The sequence below is a fragment of the Triturus cristatus genome, chromosome 10, assembly GCF_964204655.1.
Source record: "Triturus cristatus chromosome 10, aTriCri1.1, whole genome shotgun sequence".
In the NCBI taxonomy this organism is placed as follows: Eukaryota; Metazoa; Chordata; class Amphibia; order Caudata; family Salamandridae; genus Triturus; species Triturus cristatus.
In genome coordinates this window covers 983,362,052-983,375,396 of record NC_140593.1, presented here as the reverse complement: position 1 = coordinate 983,375,396, position 13,345 = coordinate 983,362,052, and the positions used below count along the sequence as shown (strand labels likewise).

Genomic DNA, 13,345 nt, shown 5'->3' with positions numbered 1-13,345 from the left:
TTCTCTAGAATGTGGGGTGCCACTGGTGGCCCTCACAGTCTTGTTGCGGTGAACTGCGTAGGGCGATAATACCGCCCAGTATTTAATGTGATGTTGTGACTCTCCTCCCTCACCCTTTTACATATTTCATCCCCGCCACCTTCCTGTTGTGGGCCGCATGGGTGCATCAGGATTCAATTAAGGCCCTGCCATAATATAGCATTATAGCCCACTGCCAAGGGCTTTAACAGTAGTTAAAGGACCTTTTTCAGAGTTATAGGCCCGAGCTGCAGATAAGGGCATGTAATAAGAGAGAGGTCCATTAACAACCATCAATCAATCAATTGATTTATTGATTGAGGGAGAAGGGGTATAATGTTATTAGAACATTTTGCGCTTTGAAGGTTTAATGTGCTAAAATAAACAGGGAGAACCAGAGAGTGAGGTAAGGTCATGAGGGCTTTGACCGGCTGCATTGTCTTAAGTGGAACTCCCGACATTCTATTCGCTGCGGCCCCATGCCCCTCTGTTGCTCCGACCCCAACCAACGCCCTCGCCCCTCTACACACCGATGTCATCACTGCGAGGGCTGCAGCCGCCATGACAGTCCACGCGCCTGCCCTTTGAGCTTCAGCAGACATCGAGGTCGCCAATCACCTGCTGCGAATGAGCAGAACCTGTTCTATCCCTCAAGTAAGCGGCGAAATGCACTACCGGACGCTTATTTACACTTCATTAATCTGGGTTACACCTCTCGCCGAGACGGTAAGACCAGGGAACAAAGGGAAAGGCGAGCAGATAACACCTGTCGGTATTAGGTGGGTTCTCCCCTTAAGGCCTGCGCCCACCTTAATTAGTAATTTAGGTGCGTATCCAGTCCCATCTGTTTACATTTCTGCACTTTACTCATTTCCAAACCCCCCCCCCCCCCCCCCCCCTGGTTTTTATGGTTTTATATTTGGAAAACAATTCAAATAGTATTAAAACAGAAAATAATTGAAATGCGGAAACGCAATAAGCAGGTGGAAAGAAAACCCTGAATCGGATTTTTGTCCCTAAATGGAGTGTTTCTATGCAAGAGTGGGAATGCCCAGGCAGTGCTCGTTGCCACGCCCGTGCCTCCCGGCTGCACCCCCGTGCCTGCGGAGAGATTGCACTGTGTGCTCAGGTGGCGGTGCGCCGGGCAGGGTAGGTGGGGAAGGGTGGGTTTGCCGTCCGCTCACCTGCCTTATCGCCACAGGTAGGAAGTTACAGCCGGCGGAGAACACCTGCCGCCCATATCTAGCAGTTTGCCACCCACACACACACTTCCGTCTTCACCTTTCCTTTCCGGACAGGAGGTGCCACCCTTGTTCCTTTCACTGACACAAAGCGTGTCACGGCTGGGCGTGGCGGGCGAACAACCTGTTGGGCTCAGAGGGAGGGCCTCTACCCTTAAAGGAATCAATGGACGACAGGGCCTTTTCCATTGCCTCGTGACAGATACCTCTTTTCTAGGGTCAACACGAGGTTTCGCGTGGGTTCTGTGAGATTGAAACGATGCTTCACTCTCGGCCAATATGACGCCTCCGCAATTCGTGTGACAAAACCTCACATCAAACTCTATTGTATTTTCTCTTTTTCTGCAGGTTGTATAGGAACTGACTATGGGTTTACTTACCCCGGCCCTAAAGCTGAGATCAAAACATGTAGAGCTGCGTCTTATTATCTTGAGTCTCTGCCTCCACAGACATTTGTTTTAGAATGTGTTTATTTTTAAAATCTGCAGTCACAATCCGTAAATCCCTAATGTTTAAACAGATGTTTTAAATCCCTTTTTATTATCTCCTGTGCTATATATAAGCTGCAATGAATTGCGTTTTATCATGTAGTTTTTTAAACTCTGTATTTTGTTTATTGTCTGTATGTGCTTTTATGGTCAATGCTTTTGGCCGAAATAAAGATTTGTTGATTTATTGCTTGGATGATGGACATTGTTTTCCCTTCAGTCATTTTAATATTCACAGATCCAAGCAATCTAGAACATTTGGTTGCTGCTGCAATGGCAGGACCTGCAGATATTTGTGGATCTTGCAATGTTGAATACATTTTTGTTTGCCATTTGTGTATGCACAACCTGCTGTTTGTTGCTGCTATGCAAAATTTGAGTTCGGGCAAGACAGCTGGGTCTTTTGTCTCTCTTCTCTCAACCATGCCCCACTCTGTGCACTCTCAAGGATCAGATCTTTTGATCTCCATGCGCCCCAACTTATGGAACGTCATCTGCTGTCTGATCAGAGCGGCCTTTTCCAATCTGGAGTTCAAACCTGCAGTCGGAGTCCATCACATAGGTCTGCCACTGAACCATAATCCGACCCCCAACTCAAATAAGTATTGCCTTGAAAAGTTGAAGATATTTGTCACTATCGGATCTGTACTTTCACCTTCCTCATCTGAATTTCCACTGAGCATCTACGATCTCCTAACATCTTTGCGTTCCCATCGCTACAGGAAAACAGTCTTTGTACCGACCTATGTGATATGTACTACACTACTATTAAAAGGACTTTCCAGTTCTTGAGACCAATGAGATCCAGCTCTGCACTCTGCTTTAACCTGGTCCTAGACTTTTTGAACCTGTTGCCTCTTGCAAGATCAACCAGTGCTTTAAATGGGACGGTTCTCTCCAGTACGGAGTACCAGCACTTTTTTATTTTGAGGAGGAGAGTACCAGCACTTCTCAAGAGAAATGCAAAACTTTTAAATGGAGAGTACCGGCACTTACCAGAAACAAGCAGGTACTCTGCTACAGAATACCTGCATATTTATTTTTCCATTTCAAGCACTGAGATCAACTTTCTGACTTAAAAAATAACCTGTGTGGGTGCCATCACCTCGGCTTGGAGTATAAGAAAGCTTGCAATAGGGACATTGTTGTCCTTGAAATAGTCACTTCCTTCATCCTGAAGTATTAACATAATAGTTATAATAATATTAATATCATTTGTTGTACATTGTGCTTAATTTTACAATTTTTGTTACATGTGTATGTTGAAAACAGAAGTCACATTTTCCCAATTCCTGTGGTTTCTCAAATTTACTGCCTTTGGAATGAAGGAAAGCTGATCCCTTCTTCGAGGGATTCAAGCGATTTGTCAATGCAGAGGGTATTATTAGTTTTCCACTTGCTGAGCCATCTGTAAGGCTCACCCAATACTTTATTTGAGCAATGTATTATTTTACATATTTTGAAACCTAAACCTCATCACGCTCCTTCAGATGAGGAATCACCTTCACAAACTTTCTGACATTTTACAGGGAAATAAAGTCTTTTAAGATTATGAACCATTTATTCATCATGTGAGGCTGACTTACCAAAGCAGGCATGGCTTGGCAGTTCGGGCTGCACTGTTCCCATGAGGCACAGGGTCAGACTGATTTGCATATGGCCATGTCTGAACTGGGGTGGCAGAGTGGGCTAAAGAACGGTGATGGATCAAACCCGGATCTGTTGACTGGGTGTGAGTGTTTGATTGGTTCTGATGCTCCGTCCATCACCACCCCCTTTTGTACCGCTTTGTTTGCCATAAGTTGGCAGGGTATGCTCAGACGTGAGTCCCTTGCTCACTTTGCCACTGGATTCAAGCAAGCCTGGCTGAAGACGGCTGAAATGCCAGAAACCGGTCCTAGGAAGCTTGTTTCCGGTCCAGGGAAGGCATGGCTTGGCAGTTCGGGCTGGACTGTTCCCATGAGGCACAGGGTCAGACTGATTTGCATATGGCCATGTCTGAACTGGGGTGGCAGAGTGGGCTAAAGAACGGTGATGGATCAAACCCGGATCTGTTGACTGGGTGTGAGTGTTTGATTGGTTCTAATGCTCCGTCCATCACCACCCCCTTTTGTACGACTTACCAAAGCAAAACAACAATGAAAACTACTATTGTCGGGTGGTTAGTGTCCTGCATTGGTGAATCCTATGAAATGATCGGCGCTTGTTCTCCTCTGAGACGTCATGCTTATGCCATAAGAGCAAAAGTAACATTGTGGCTTCTGAAAGGCATGCACCCGTTGCAGGCATTAGAGGACCTGCAACTCAGTCCATTACTCAGTCATTTTGCAAACATTACTTTGTGGGTGCATCTTGACACACTGATGCACCTTTTGGCTAGAAGGCTGTCACCCATCTTTTTTGCTTGAACCATGGTGGGGAACATGTTGTTACATCAGCCAGTCTTTTATTGGGATTCAACATCACATTTCCAGCGTGGTGCCAAGGAGAGCAGGGCGAAGGAGTAACAAAAATTACCTTATGGTGTGGTTCTGTTTTAGTTATTCAATCAAATCTGGTGGTCCCATCTTCCTATATGTATGTATTTTGCATGCATTTTGGAGTTTTTCTTTGGGTGGCCTATGTCACTATTTAGGGATTATAGATGGGAATATTGAATCCGAAATACATCGGGCCACAATTTCATGACCACAATATCAAACAGGTAAGTGCACAGAGGGTGGTAAGGATTCACTATACTTATATCCACATGTACATTCCTTGAAGATATAGATCACCAAGGTACATATATCTGAAGTTGGGTATAGAAAATGTATCCAAACGTATCTTTCAATATTTTGTCCCTGGATATTGTGGTCAGAATATAGTTACCGGTAGACACCCCTCATTGGCCATGCTAGCTTGAACCCAGTGGCACAGCGAGCAAGGGACCCACGTATGGGCTTACCCATTTTTTTTAAACAAACGTTATTAGGTTTATAAATCAAAACATTTACATTATATCCAACACGGAATAATCTCCCTCCCTCCCAAATACCCCCATTTGTTTATTTATAATTCCTTTGGTATTGCCCCATAGCCCATCTCCAGCCTGTCCTTAATAAGCAACAATCACGGGGTCAGGGGTGCATCTTCCAATACTCAGTGTGTCCCATATAAAGCTACACCATTGCCCTAATAATTCTTAACCTAAATCTAACTTCCCCCTACCACCCTCCTTCCAGGCATGTCACATCTAGTGCTACTCTGCATTCAACAGTAACTAGTAATAGTGCGCAGTAGATGGTCACCAACTCTCAATCAATACAGGTTTGAGCAGGCTTTCACTCCAGTCTCACTCTTCTTATATTTGTCGAATGTGGTCGGCAATTACTGCCATGCGCTACAAAGGGCCTATCCCGTATCCGAGATTCCCGGTTCTGCGTCGTAATCACTCATATCATCCGGGTCCTTCAATAATCCCACCAAGGGTTCCCACGCTCTAGCTGCCTCCAGCGCTCGCGTCTGGGCTTACCCATGGCCACTTAGGGCGAACATAGCAAATACAACAGGATGATGGACGGAGTGCTAAACTTTTCAACCGCTCACCCCCAGTCCCAGAATGTTTGTTATCCGGTCTGGGGAAGACCTGGTCTGGCAGTTCGGGCTGGACTGTTCCAACAAGGAGCAGGGTCAAGACTGATTCGCATATGGCTGGGTCCAAACTGGGGTGGCGTTGTGAGCAAAATAATGATGGATTAAACCCAGATCTGTTTCTAGGGGTTGAATGTTTGACAGTGTTCAGCATTCCGTCTATCATCCTTTTTTGTTGCAGTTTAACCCTAAATGGGAAGAGTATGCCCAGACATGGGTTCCGTGCTCACTACGTCACCGGTTTCAAACTAGCCAGGCTGATGAGGGTTGATACCATGAAACTGGTCCCAGCATGATTTGTTTCCGGTCCAGGGAGGACCTGAACACCAGTTCGGCCCGGACTGTTCCCATGGGGAGCAGGGTCAAGGCTGATTTGCATATGGCTGGGTCCGAACTGGAATAGCGTCGCAAGCCAAATGACGATGGATTAAACCCAGATTTGTGAGTTGGGGTGAATGTTTGACAATGTTCAGCATTCCGTCCATCATCCTTTTTTTGTTGCATTTTCAAATATTTTGAGCGGGACCAAGATTTCCATCTGGCAGAGTCTAAATTGGGTTACATAGTGGGCATTAGGGTTGCAATACTACCCAGAGTGATTGCCAGTGGATAGACTTATTGCAAGCATTCCTCCCATCATCTTTTCTGTGTTTATTTAACATTCTAAGTGGCCGAAGATATCCCTTGACTTGGAACCCTTGAACACTGTGCCATTGGAACCTAGCAGTACTTCTACTACCTTTTGTGTGTTCAATCAAAAATGCCTTCTAGAGTTTTAAAGGATCAAAGGTTTTTGCTGGCTTTATGGACTAGTCCGTGTGAGTGACGTTGAAGCACCGATTCTGATGCTGAAGCCACAATTACTGGGACCCAACTTGGGCCCAAAACTTGGTATAGGAAAAGAATTCTAAACAATCAATGTTTTAGGTATCCGCAAAACAAAGTGCAAATATTGGCTATTGGATAGAAAATAGTTTCAAGTGTATGGGAGTACACGACAGTGCTCTGCTTAGGGGAAAGATACCTGATAGACCTAAATAGCTACAAAAGCCCAGCTGTGGCACGGTGCAGCCATTGGGTGATTGCACATCCACTTGATATACGCCGCATTGCCCTTTCAATAATTATGTTATGCTTATAAATTGGTCTTCGTCTGTTTTAGAATTTCCACTTGATCCAAAGCGATATATCTTTTCTTTGATCCCTCAGCACCTTTTGTTTGGTACACCGGTGCACCCATCTTTTCTGGATTATTCTGTTTTGTTGAAAACCTACTAAGGCCCAGGGCATCTTGTACCCCCAGATCACCCTTGTCATAATTCTTTTCCCTTCTCTGCCTTGATAAATCACAGCTGTGCTTACTGTATGGAGGTCTTCTTGGGGGGCACCCATTCTCCTTACACCATTGCGAGGGTGTTTAAGCTCTGTCTCATCCGAGGCTAGCCATGTAAGTGCTCTGCTCTTTCATCTGCACCCTTTCAACTAACTGCAATACACCCTCCTGGCGACGTCACTAGCCTTTCAAGCCAAAGTTGATCACAGGTGTTGTCGGTGCAGTGGGATAGGCTTGCGGTGAGGACTTCCTCCATGAAGTGGCCGTTTGAGTCAAATGACAGTACCTCCTGCTCATGTGCTTTTTGGTAGTTCACATGTTACTCCATCAAAGTCCACCAAGAGCTGCTGTTCCAGATCTTCTTATTGTGCTGGTTTCCTGCAGGGATACAGTCTCTGTGTGATGGATCACCAACTCTCTGCAGAGATGATGGTTGTTACCTCTCCAGTTCCTAGGATTGGTATGTAGATCCCCCAACTCTAGATTCTGACATTGACAATGACTTTGGGCTCAGAGGTCCTGTGGATGGTGATGTCTCTCTATTAATCCCTCTGGATCGAACCTTAGTGTTTAGAAAGGGAGCAGGGCCAGGGCTTGTCACTCTGGCTACAACCTGTCCAAGCTCAGATCTTCTGGCTGCAGGTCCACCAAGCTAGGCTTTGCTCCGCATCTTCTTCCATCTGTATGCTGCTTCTTGTCTCCTCTCCATGTGGTACATGTAGACAACATTCAAGTTTTGAGTCTTTCGAAGTCAACTGGATAATCGTTGTGCGTTCCATTTGTAGGTAGTCTTTAGCCCAATACATGGAGTAGCAACAGGTTCACTAGCTCCTCTCTTACCTCTTATGTGTAGCCTCTTCTTATCTGTCCTCTGACATATTCTTCTGGTTGTGGTGTGTGCCTTGGCAGAGCCCCTTTTGCTGACTGGATACCATAACCGGACAAATGAACCCAGCATCTTGGGTGATGAAGACAGGATGTGATGATGGTGGACATTGGGTTGCAGTGGTACCAGTACAGGACTGCTTCCTAGCTGAGGTGGAAGAGTGCCACAGTGGCAAAGACTCCTCTTCATCATTGGTGTGAAGGCCATACCACTCTGGCCATTTGATGAATGACCTGTAAGACTGGCAAAAGGCCCAAATCTAGGATGATACCTGGTCAGAGTATTACTGCGTGCCCGCAGGATATTTTCTAGTGTCGTTGTCCACATGAAGGAAGTTCCTCCAGGAAACCGATTTCTTTCAGTTGGCTTCAGTCCCTGCGAGCGATGACTGGGCGTTTAGTGAATGTGTGCATACTATAGACTTACTGAGGTTAGTGGAGCTCTTTATTGTCACTCTACCTCCCTAAGTGTCCTCACCTGTGACTCTGTCCTACAGGGCAGAGAATGGGTAGTTACTAGTGTTATTGATTTACTGTTTAGTCAGCATTATATCTTGCCACTCATTGTTATACGGGTCATTGTTTGTCCACTCCCAAAAGTTTCGGTTTCAAGTTGGAGGCGGGAACAATCTTTCTATAACTCTGAGTAAGACTTCAAAGATGTCCAACGAGGACTTCAATGTTGACCTAACATTCCATCCCAGCAGTGGCGGCTCCCCCATTAGGGCGTGGGGGCGTCGCCCCACTGCTTTCTCGCGGTGCGAGAAGACAGAAACATAAACGGTAAAAACGACTATTTATGTTTCTGCCTTCTCGCATTGCGAGAAAGCAGAAGTGCCTCTGTGCTTGGTTGGGGGCGCGAGGGTGGGCGGTCCTTCTCGCGGGCAGGGGGGGAGTGGCTTACCCACTGTTGTGGGTACTGACTGTTTGGCCGTCGGCCCTGAGCCGAACAAACAGTCAATACCCACAATAGTGGGTAAGCCACTCCCCCCCTGCCCTCGAGCAGGACCACCCACTCTCCCTTTTTCTCTATGCAGAGAAAAGGTTCCGGCCGGGGCGCTCGCCTGCTGCGCCTATCGGCATTTAGATTGGTGTGCGTAGTGCGTCCGTTGCGTAGCGGAGGGAAGCAGGAAGCTGCCTGCTTCCTGCAGCAGGAACACGAGGACTCACCAGTGACCGGCCTGGAGCGGAGGCGGTGTGGTACCCCGGCACCCACTCAGGTAGGTAGGTTTAATCTTTGATTTTATAATTTTATTGTTACCTTATTCCCCCCCCCCCCCCGCGACCCCCCCTCCCCTTCCCTCGAGCATGCCGGCTGCCGCTGTGTTTTACCGAGGATGAGGGAACTGTTGAGTGAGGAGCTTTAAAGTATATTTACATCCACATTATGTGATTTAAGTAGTATAGGTTGTATACTACTCGTCACCATGTATTTTTTGACAGGTGGCCACGCCCCTTTGACCACGCCCCTTTGGTCCGTGTGTCTATATTGGACGCGTTCCAAGTCTGATTTTAATCGGGGTTTTAATCGGTCCTTATAACGTATTGATAAGATTATAGCATTTTATTGTTTTATAGGTCGTTATTTTGTGAATCATGGCTTATAAAATGATACGGCGATGAAATCAAAAAGCGTATAAAACGATAAGTTAGGATTTGTGAATCAAGGCTTATAAAATGATACGGCGATGAAATCATAAAGCGTGTAAAACAACCAGGCATGCCCGGGCATGTCTTGCTTTAGGCATGTTTATGGGGGACTCAGTACGTATAAATCGACCAGGCATGCCCGGGCATGTCTTGCTTTAGGCGTGTTTATGGGGGCTCAGTAATCGGATATATGGGGTGCAGCTACGAATTAAAATGATATTTTATACATTTCCCATCATCACATTATTGAAAAGAATAATAACGCGTTTTAGAACAAATTGCTTTTATTAAATGTAAAATGAAAGCTCGGAGAAGTTTTATTTTGGGTCAATATTTACAATTTAATTGAAACCATTTTTTACATAACAGAAAATCACATTTTATGTAATTACAGTTTCATTATATGGAATTACATATACTGACAGCATTTAGTGACAATAGAAAAAAAAAAGAAAATCAAGCTTATAGTTGAATAATGAGGTAGAGGTAGTTATCAAATATAATATGCACCATTGCATATAAATCACAGTATCAACAGCACACATAAAATCTGCGGAAGTTACATTAAAAAAGGAATCACAGCATATTTTTGGTACCCGGTAATAATCACAGATAGCTATAAAACATTTGTAAAGTATAGAAAACACATAGTCAAGCTTATAGTTGAATAGTGAGGTAGCGGTAGTTCTCAAATACATTATAAACCAAGACATATGAATCACAGTATCAACAGCAGACATCAAATATGCGGAAGTTACATAAATTTTTTAAAAGAGGAATCACAGCTTATCGTTGTTAACTTATAATAATCACGGATAGCGATAATACATATATAAATATAGAATTCACATATTTAAGCTTATAGTTGAATAATGAGGTAGCCGTAGTTAGCAAATACATTATGCACCTTGGCATATAAATCACAGTATCAACACTGAAAACAAAATGATGTACATAAAAATCAAGAAACCATAGCGTATTAACATCAACCAGTAATACGCAGTATGGCCACCGGGCATAAAATTATACAAAAACTATATGTTGTGATACAGATGAGGTATTTACATAAAAAAATATTTAGTTACCCAGTAAAAAGCATAGGTCTCTATTATAAGTCACGGGTGCTAAACAGACAACCATGGCAATCTCGCGAAGTGTTTTCTTTTTTTTGGCGGGAGTGCTTGGCCGTGTGTTGTTACGGGTTCGTGAGCATTGTCAGCGGTATCACGGAGGGCAAGCGTCGGTGCTCTTCGAGGGGTCAGTGAAAATGGTGATGCGGGGGGAGAAGGGATAACAAATGGTGCAACGGCGTTGTTCTTTAAATCTTCTAAGTGGATACGATGACCACCATTTCCTAGCACCGATGTCGGAATGTTCAGTTCTGCTAGGCTCTGCATGAAGGCATCCCAACCGACAGGCGCTTTATTATTTGCAAAAGAGTGTGTTTGGGTGGCGCCTCTGATCAAATCATGCAGGTTTGAACCACGTATAACATTACCTTTATAAAGAAGTTCCCCCTTATCATTCCAGAAAGCGATGTCTTTATTTTGATGAATTTTATTAAGAAGTAATTCTGCTTTCTTTTTGTGCCGGGGGTTAACGTTGTCAAGGATTTCATTAACTAGATTAAAGGCGTGTGATTCTGGCTCTCTGACCGGTGAAACGGGTGGCTCTTGACTTTCAGGCATGAATAAAGTCAGGCCCTCTTTTTCCATTTTACCATGATGGACAAAGTTCAGATACTTTTGAAGGATAGCGGTATAAAGCTTAGCTTTCTCGTGCACCGGTAAATCACTACGATGAAGAATTTCGCGCATCTCAGCGTCCAACAGATCCGTGGCTGATTTTCTAATGTCGGTATCGGCGCTTGGGGGACTCCGCATTCTGTCTAGCTGATGTTTAGGAACGAGATACATTTTTTCAATGTGAGCCATCACCGGCGGCGCAGCAGGCCCGAGAGAAGCGGGATAGCAATGCCTAGCAGCGATCCTATGAAGCCCCCAGACTGCTTGACAAGACTTTTTTTTGTTTTAATAGAGATCCTCTTATTGCTCAGTTTTTTAACAAGATTACTTTTCTTTTTAAGCACTCGGATCTGTTGAGGACTCAAAGGGACATTGCCCTTCAAGGTATTTAGGGCTATCTCCGATATCGCTGCTACTAAATCGTCAGACGCGGAGCATAGAAGAGCTTTCCTTTGTTGTGGGGATGATGAAACCAACAGTCTTAAAAGAGCTAGATTGCGCGCTATCCGGCTGGACATGGTCATGAGTGTGTTGGAGCTCTAAACTGGAGCGCTGCTTTTTATTTATCTTCTTTTTATAGCCGGGTAGGACTTTTTTAGAGTATAAGCAACAGGAAGATCCGGTGGGAAAAGCCCGGTCCTTAATCTGTAATCCTCCGGCGTGCCGGCGTTTAAATCTACAAAAAGATACCCATAGGGGCTCTGAGTGGCGTCCTCAAAGGCTTCTAGAAAGAAACTAGAGCGACCCGGGTACATCTGTCTGGCTAGAGTCGTTATTTGAAGCTTGTCTCGGGGGTTTTTGAAAAGCACCATGTACTTGGTGTTCAGAGCGATGGTTCGTGAGCTCTTACCTTGGCAGAAGACGTTTTGCACAATGTATAAAATGCTAAGATTACGATGGTGAACATACTGAGTAAAAGCTTTTTCAATTTCACCGCTGTCACAAGCAGAGGCCATTAGATCATCTACAATTAACATATTAACACTAGAGGGTGGAAATAAAATGTCATCATTTAAGGCGGCGGGGAGCCCCTCGACAAATTTGAGGTGTGGAAGCTTTAGCGCGAGTTCTTGATAGAGCCGCTGCCAACAGGAATAGGCCCACACTACGTTGGTGGGTGGCTGGGTCAGCATTTGATGCGCATTTTCCAAAAGTTTTTTTACAAAGTAACTTTTACCAGAATTGGAAGGACCTGCGAGGATGCATGAGAACGGATGTTGCAATCTAATATCCATACTTTAAACAACCTCTAATAAACTATACACACCAAAAGCGGAAAGTCCTTTTTCTCGCTAGCCCCGTGTTTACACAGAGGCTGCATAACTCTTAAAAGCCGTAGGGCAGGGTTTTATAGTCCTCTTTAAGAACGCGCTTATCATATACAACCCTCAACGTTTTGCGAAGCGGGCGTGTCTCAATATCCCAACGTTTTTTAATTCTCACAATGCAGGGGTGCTGCACTACTAAGCTTTCATCTTCTGGAACACATTCACCTCTTTCGGCGTGCTTGGCATATTGAGTGACCAGCTCTTTTAAGTTTTGAAAATTTACTTTTTCGCGGTTCTGAACATTGAGGGTGATCCCCTTCACCTTCAAGCAGATTTTACCGCCTGATAAGCGGTAACCGTAGGTTTTGGGGCCGGCTGAAACAAACTCTGTGATGTGTTCATCGGGAGGTGTTTCGCTAGTGAGTTCCCCCAGATAGTCACCCACCGGAGGGTTAACATCGCCCTTTTTGCTCACAAAAATCACAGAGTCTGTGTCGTGGTAAAGACAGCGGTCTTGAAGCAACTCCAGGAGCTTGTACAACTCCAATCTAGCATAAGCGGTGGTGAAACTGGCAATAAATATGTTAGCGTTGCATGAAGGCGGGTAATGTTCTTTGGTATACCGCCAACACACACAAGCGGTATCATCATCTATGAACTCGCAAGATGACACCTCGCAGTAGGAAGTAAAAAAGTACTGATCAAATTCATCCGGCTCTGTCACTAGAGTAGTTTCTGAGCGGTCTTCTCTCTGCCCCAGTTTTCCCCATAGAGAGTTGAGAAACAGTTTAGCAATCTGTCTTTTAGTGGGGTTCACATGGATTTTATTAGAGCGCAATCGAATACCCTCTTTCTGAAAATATTCCCTCCGGTACTTCTGTTTCTCGGCATTATCACTACACCACTGGGGGTAACCCGAAGCTTCTTGCTTGTCTCTAAGGTGCAAGTTGATGTAGTCGGTAAACAGATCACTAGAAACATTTTCAAAATGCCATATCTCATAAATGCGATCTATCACATAGCCTTTTTTCAGAGCTACATTCACTTCTACAGTGCACCAGGTGCCGGTCAGAGCACGTTCGTC

General features: G+C 44.8%; 1 protein-coding gene across 4 annotated transcripts in view; it reads left to right on the top strand.

The window, feature by feature from the left end:
- MAP2K3 (mitogen-activated protein kinase kinase 3) overlaps positions 1–13,345 on the top strand; it is a 315,923-nt gene that overhangs the window by 66,623 nt on the left and 235,955 nt on the right. The gene's annotated exons all lie outside the window — the stretch shown is intronic.